This window comes from Crocodylus porosus, unplaced genomic scaffold (assembly GCF_001723895.1).
Source record: "Crocodylus porosus isolate Cpor-Errol unplaced genomic scaffold, CroPor_comp1, whole genome shotgun sequence".
In the NCBI taxonomy this organism is placed as follows: Eukaryota; Metazoa; Chordata; order Crocodylia; family Crocodylidae; genus Crocodylus; species Crocodylus porosus.
The window spans coordinates 90,109,929-90,116,892 of NW_017728931.1; the positions used below are offsets into that span (position 1 = coordinate 90,109,929).

The 6,964-nt window shown below is 45.6% G+C and overlaps 1 protein-coding gene across 1 annotated transcript in view; it reads right to left on the reverse strand.

Moving 5' to 3' along the window:
* TMEM117 (transmembrane protein 117) overlaps nt 1-1,814 on the reverse strand; it is a 415,971-nt gene extending 414,157 nt beyond the window's left edge. The window contains exon 1 of the mRNA XM_019543346.1: nt 1,713-1,814. The gene's annotated coding sequence lies outside the window, so the exon portion shown is untranslated. The remainder of the gene's footprint in view (nt 1-1,712) is intronic.
* Between the last annotated feature and the right edge of the window lie 5,150 nt (nt 1,815-6,964).

The following is a 6,964-nucleotide window of genomic DNA, read 5'->3' on the forward strand; positions in this document are numbered from 1 at the left end:
AACTTCCAAGGGAAGTGGTGCTGGCTCCTACCCTGGGGGTCTTTAAGAAGAGGCTTGATGCCTACCTGGCCGGACTCATTTGAGTCCAGTTTTTTCTCCCGCCCAGGTGGGGGGTCGGACTTGAAGATCTACAAGGTCCCTTCCGACCCTACTTCTATGATTCTATAAAACTATGAACATTCATGGGTGTTTTGGACACAGTACATTTTTAATCTGATAACATGGCCAAGTATAAACCTAATTTCCCACCTGCACAGCCACAAGACATCTGTGCCATATGCACTATCTCCTTACCACATGTCTTGTTTCCACCAACTCTCTTTAGGATACATGTTCCCCAAAAGGTGCATTTTCATTCTCTTTTTGAAAAAAAACTGAACCTTTTCCTGTTCATTTTCATGAACACTTGTGCCCAGGCTGAGAACAAACAAACCAAACCTATAACTCTAAAGGTAAGCTTGATATGTTTTATAACTATCTGTAAATTATTATTTCAGAATGAATAAATTTATGAAAATTTCAGCATAAGTCTACTGTTCTACTGTTACTGAGAATAACACACATTTGGTGTTAGTATAATATCAAGTGCTCTGAAATATATTTTCAAAGCAAATAATTTCAGTAGATTTCAGTAGACAGGACTATTTTAGATCAGTTACTGAAAAGAGAGGTTATCTATAATAAAAAGAAATATTATTTACACATTCCATTACAAAACTGTAAACATCTAAACACTTACTCTTTTGTCCAGCTGTCCAAATCAGTCAGCTGAATCTATAAAGCAGGTCAAACCTAGATGATGAGTCATTTGACAGCAAGGCTAATTTTAAAATGATTTCATTCACGAATATTACCAGCACTCCCACCACTGAGATAGTATTACTTTATAAAAACAATCTTCAGTTGCCATCATATTTTGAGTACCATATATTCATATATTTAATTTCAGTATCAACAATTACAGTTTTTCATGTCAGTCAGACTGCCTGTGCATTAGTCTGCAACTTTCTCTAGGCAAGCTCTTTTCAAAGAAGCTGTTGTTTCAGTTAAACATAATTCCATGCAGTACAAGAAAACAGGCTTAGTTACTACAGCTTTCAACACAGTGAATCTAAACACTTCCAATATGTTATACTGCCAAGGTGTAAACTCCCCCCAAAATAAAAAACCTATACCCGGTACCTTTTTACTAGATAATGTCTCCTCTCTTTTCTGATTTAGCTAGTAGGAGTAAACTATTCCAAATATTCATTTTTCTAAACAGAATTACCAAGGTGATATTTGCAACAACAGAACAGTGACCCAAGCATAAAACAAATTAGAAAGTAATTATCTCATTACTGCTTTCTGTGTGTCATCAATATTTATATGTGAACTAATGAATACAAAATAGCACACTGCATGAATATTCAAAATTTTTGGTTTTATGTAAATCAGAGCTATGCTCTGGGGTAAATCTATGCAAGGAACTTTTAAAACATGTATGGTCTTCAAGCTTCCTTGTGTCAATAACCTAAAATACACACTTCATTCTTAATTGTTACGTTCTGAGGCATAAACAAATGCAGACAGTCCAATGAAGGTACAAGCACCGATTTCTTCCTTCATCCCTACCTGTAATGTCAACATTTTTTAAAACATATCCTTAATAGATAGTGATTGCATGAGTATTTAGAGTAGTTCTAGCTTAGTGCTTTTAGGTTGAAAAGTACCTGAGTGGGTCCAGCTGTGCCTGATTATATCATTCACTAAAAGAAGGCAGGCCTCAGGACAGTCTGACACTTTCAAAAGGTCTTTGGTCGCTCAGTGCTTCACAGCTTGTAACTTCTCGTTGGTTTCCCACTACTGTCTAATTTTATCTCCGCCTCCTGGCTTGTTTCCTGCACTGCCCCTCCTCCCAGCTCTGGTCCTGGTTTCTATACTACCTAGCCCTCAACTTCTGCAGTGGTCCCTATGTTTACCTTGCCTTCTTCCGTGTCCCTAATTCTTGCCCCAAGTTCTTGATTCCTAATCCTGACCATGACTCCTGATTCTGGACTTTGGCTCGTCTCTTAGCTTCCTAAACCTGCCTTTTGGCCACTGGGTTCTAACCTGCAGGGAAGATACCCACATGCAGTTCCCAGAAGTGGCTGAGATCTTCAGATCATATTACAATGACTTTACCATACATTTTTCCTCAAGTGAGTGGCCTAATCACTGTTAAATGTATATTTATATACAATATAAATATTCTCATGGAACAAAGATATGGATCCAGTTCTTTCTCTGTAGACTACAGTCGTACTTAGAAACTCACATTCTTAATGAATGTTAAATAAGCTAAAATGGAACTGCTTCAACAGAAGGGAGTAAAACTGATTTTCAACTCATAAATAGATGATTACTAGGGCACTCTCCTGAAGAGCAGTAGATGCAGGTTTAAAGCCTCTTAAGCAGAGACGGGAAGTGAACCTAGGTCTTCCACATCCTGGATGAATTCTGTAGTCTCAGATATTAGATAAGAGGGGGAGACCTCCTCTAGCTACATTTTTAAAGAAAATAATGGCTGCCACTGTGCAGAGATCAATCCATGAAGTACGCTCAGAACATTCCTACTGGATTGAAAGGAGTGAATAATTTGTGATCTTAATTGGGTAGAGGCAAAAGCTATACAATTAGCTCTTTGGCTGTGTAATAGCTTTGGCTGTTATGCCAAGAAGCATGTTTTTAGGCAGCTGGGAAACTTGCATTTCAGGTTTTGACTGTCATATGGCAGCAGCAGCTGAACAAAGCATTATTTGGGATTAAGACAGGAATTAGGTATGCAAGTACTCCTTTGAATTCAGGCCTGACTGGCAAGTCCTTATAACCTTAGTTTCATTTAATTTGATTTTATTTAAAGTAGTCATATTCCTTTCAGAATGAAGAGACATTCAGGCCAGAGACTCTTCGCAAGGGAATACCAGAGAAAAGAAGTAATAACTATAGTTTCATAGTTTCTAGAGTTGGAAGGGACCTGAGCAGATCATCGAGTCCCACCCCCTGCCATGGCAGGAAAGAGTACTGGAGTCAAACGACCCCAGCAAGGTGTACATCTAGCCTCCTCTTAAAGACCCCCAGGGTAGGAGCCAGCACCACTTCTCTTGGAAGCTGGTATAGAACAGGGGCAGGAAATTATTTTGAGTGGAGGGCCACTTCCCAAGTCTTGGCTAGCCATCGAGGGCTGCAAGGGTAGCCCCCTCACTTGACAGGTGCCCCTTCCCCTGGTTACCGTCTTTGGACTGGAAGTCCCACCCCCAGCCCCTGACCTTTGCCACTAGAAGTCCTTCTGCTTCCCCCCACCCTCTGAAGTACTCCTTTTAACAAGGGTTTGCCAACTCAGAACCAGAAAATACCATATTATATTCTAAAAATCAGACATTTACTACAATGTTCATTAATTTGATAAATATTTTTGTCCTGATTTACATGTGTTTGGGTAATGTACATAGAGGGGATTGTATGATAGCTTACAATGAAGACTTACTCTTGTTTATTGCAGTGGGTGTAGGTGGATTGATATAGGTGTGTGGGTATGTGGTGTGGGTGAGTATGAAGTTTATGGGGGGCTGAGAGTGTGTGAGGGAAGGGTGACTGGGAAGGGTAGTGGCATATGTGGACGGGGAGGATTTGACAATAGCGCCTCCCACAAGGCAAGCAGAGCCCCCCGCAGCACTCCTGCTGCTTCTGGCCCCGGGTCACTGGCATGGCCCTAGTGCTCCCTCTCACAACCACTTCCCCCCTGTCTGCCACCAGTGCCCTTCTGCCCCTTCCCTGTTCCTCCCCTCCCACCGCAGGTCGCTGCTCCAGCACCACATCCCAGCTGCATGGCTGAGACTGCAGGACGCAGCTGGAGCTGGACAGACCCAGCTGGCACTTAATGGAACTAGCCATGAATTGCAGTGGCTGGGCCAGCTCCTGCTGCATCCTGTGGCCCAGTGCTACAGCCAGGAACCATGTGGTGCTGGAGCAACCAGCGGGGGCGTGTGTGATGGCCAGAACCAGAGGGATTAATAAGCAATAAATATGTGCTTCTTGGAGGCATTTGGTATTTTGCCTAAACAGGTAATATTAGCTAATATAAAGCTTGTAAATTCATAACCCACAAATGTAACTTGTCTGTCATAAGTTTAACCAAAATGATAAATTAACTGTTTGTGGAACTGACTGGGCCCCATAGGCAAAGCTGTAGCCGCAGTGTTAGCTGACCTAATGGTTTTTTGCTCAGGGTTCAGCCTTGACGATAAAAACTGGATCCAACCACCTAGCACACTCAACACATTCCAGGAAAGCACATCCCAAGAAAGCATATTCAGAGAAACCTAAAAGGGGTTGGGCTTAGGTGAAGCAATGCCAATTTCAAACCTAAAGGTACTACATTGTAATTTGCTTATTGGATAAACCCGGGTCTGGGTAGTAACCTTTTATGATAATTTTTAACACCTTTCAATCCCATAGGGTAACAGCTATAGGGCAAGATTGTGAGTGGCTCTAAAGCCAACAGATTAGCATAAGACTACGTATAAAAAGTGCGTGCATCAAGTGACCAGCAGGAAGGAGGGAACAGAATGATCATTTCTGTTCTAAACCTGGACTCCGGACTCCTGGTGTGAGTGAGGATCAGATCCTGATCAAGGGACCTTCCCTGGTAATCCCGCTGACACCGTTAATTGAAGACGCCTGACTTCGCTGGAATCACTTGATGTCATATATCTTGACTTCAAAAAAGCCTTCGATCTGGTATTCCATGATCACCTCTTGGCCAAACTGGCCAGTTGTGGCCTTGGCTCCACCATGATCCACTGGCTGGAAAATTGGCTCCGTGGTCAGACCCAGAGGGTAGTAATAGATGGAAGTCACTCATCATGGTGTCCTGTGACCAGTGGGGTCCCGCAAGGCTCTGTCCTTGGACCCATATTGTTCAACATCTTCATTAATGATGTGGATATTGGAGTCAGAAGCGGGCTGGCCAAGTTCACCAATGATACCAAACTGTGGGGCAAAGCATTCACACCAGAAGACAGGCAGGTGATCCAGGCTGACCTGGACAGGCTCAGCAGATGGGCAGACAAGAACCTGATGGTGTTTAATACCCAAAAATGCAAGGTTCTTCACCTTGGGAAGAAAAACCTGCAGCATCCTTATAGGCTCGGCAGTGCTACACTGGCTAGCACTATGGAAGAAAGAGACTTGGGGGTCATCATCGACCACAAGATGAACATGAGCCTGCAATGTGATGCTGCGGCTACTAAAGTGACCAAAATTCTGGCTTGCATCCTTAGATACTTCTCAAGCAAATCCTGGACATCATTCTCCCCTTATACTCGGCCTTGATGTGGCCGCAGCTGGAGTACTGCGTCCAGTTTTGGGCTCCGCAATTCAAAAAGGATGTGGAGAAGCTAGGGAGAGTCCAGAGAAGAGCCATGCGCATGATCAGAGGTCAGGAAAAGAGACCTTAAGAGGACAGGCTGAGAGCCATAGTGCTCTTTAGCTTGGAAAAGCGTACGCTCGGGGTGATCTGATGGCCACCTATAAGTTTATCAGGGGTGATAAGGGAACATTTGTTCACCACAGCACCCCAAGGGATGACGAGGTCGAATGGTCATAAGACCGTTTCAGGCTGGGCATAAGGAAGAATTTCTTTATTGTCCGAGCCCCCAAGGTCTGGAACAGCCTGCCAACGGAGGTAGTTCAAGCACCTACATTGAACACCTTCAAGAGCAAATTGGATGCTTAACTTGCTGGGATCCTATGACGCCAGCTGACTTCCTGCCCTTTGGGCGGGGGGCAGGACTAGATGATCTTCCGAGGTCCCTTCCAGCCCTAATGTCTATGAAATCTATGAAAGTCTGTGACAGGCACAGGGGAGTGGTAGCAAGTGGGCATGTGAAGTGCAATGACAGCTGGGCAGGAGTGTTGGGTTCAGATGGTGTCCTGGGGCTAGTGCTGGCAGGGCCCAGAGTGGGGTGGCAGGAGCATGGGGTGGGGGCCAGCAGGGGTCTATGGAGCTGGGCTGGACTGCACCAGCAGGGAGAGGAGGAGTCAGCTCAGCTCCATAGAGCCACTGCCAGCCTGGCCTTGCGCTCCTGCCACCCCGTTCTGTGCCCCACTGGCCCTGGCCCCAGCACACCAGTGCAGACCCCGCACTCCTACCCAGCTGTCGCTGCATTCCACATGCCCACTCACTGCCCCTTCCCCCCGCCTCCTGCTGCTTTCACTGCTTCCCTGCCTGTGGCTCCCATGCTGCCATTCCTCTCCACCCCTCTGCTAGCCACTGTGGCATCACATGGTTCCTGGCTGCAGCTCTGGGACCACAGCAGCTGGCTCGGCCTGACCCTAAGGACTGGGGTGATCCTACGCAGTCCTCCCCTGCCTGCCCCTTTCCCCCTACTTATCAGAATTACCCTTTCCTGCAGACGGAGGCAGGAACAGCCCCACAGCCCCAGACCAGAACCCTCTGCTTGGCACGGGGCTTCTGGCAGGGGGTGCCAGGGCAGTGCAGGGCAGGCCTTGCTTCTGCAGCCACTTGGTCCTGCTGGCAGCATCCCCTGGGTCTTAATGTCCCTGGCTCCTGTCATCTTTTACAGGCAGCTAGGGGCAGATAAATATTAATTTTCTAACGTTTTTAGGGGCCCATGGGCCAGATAGAATGGCCTGGTGGGTCAGATGCAGCCTGCAGGCCATATTTTGCCTGCCTCTGCTATAGAAATTGCTATGAAGATCCTAAGCCATCAAAGGAGGCCCTCTCTAGCTGGATTCACTGGGATCAAGAATGTTTTCAGTAGATGGATCACCAGAATGTGGTTGTTATACAGCCAAAAATCTGGGACCATTAACTTTTCACTACACATACAGAGGTAGAGTTGTACAAGTGGGGAGGAAGTAAGTATTATCTGGGACAGACTTGACTGTTATTCAGCAGCAGTCCTCAACTTTTACAGCTCTG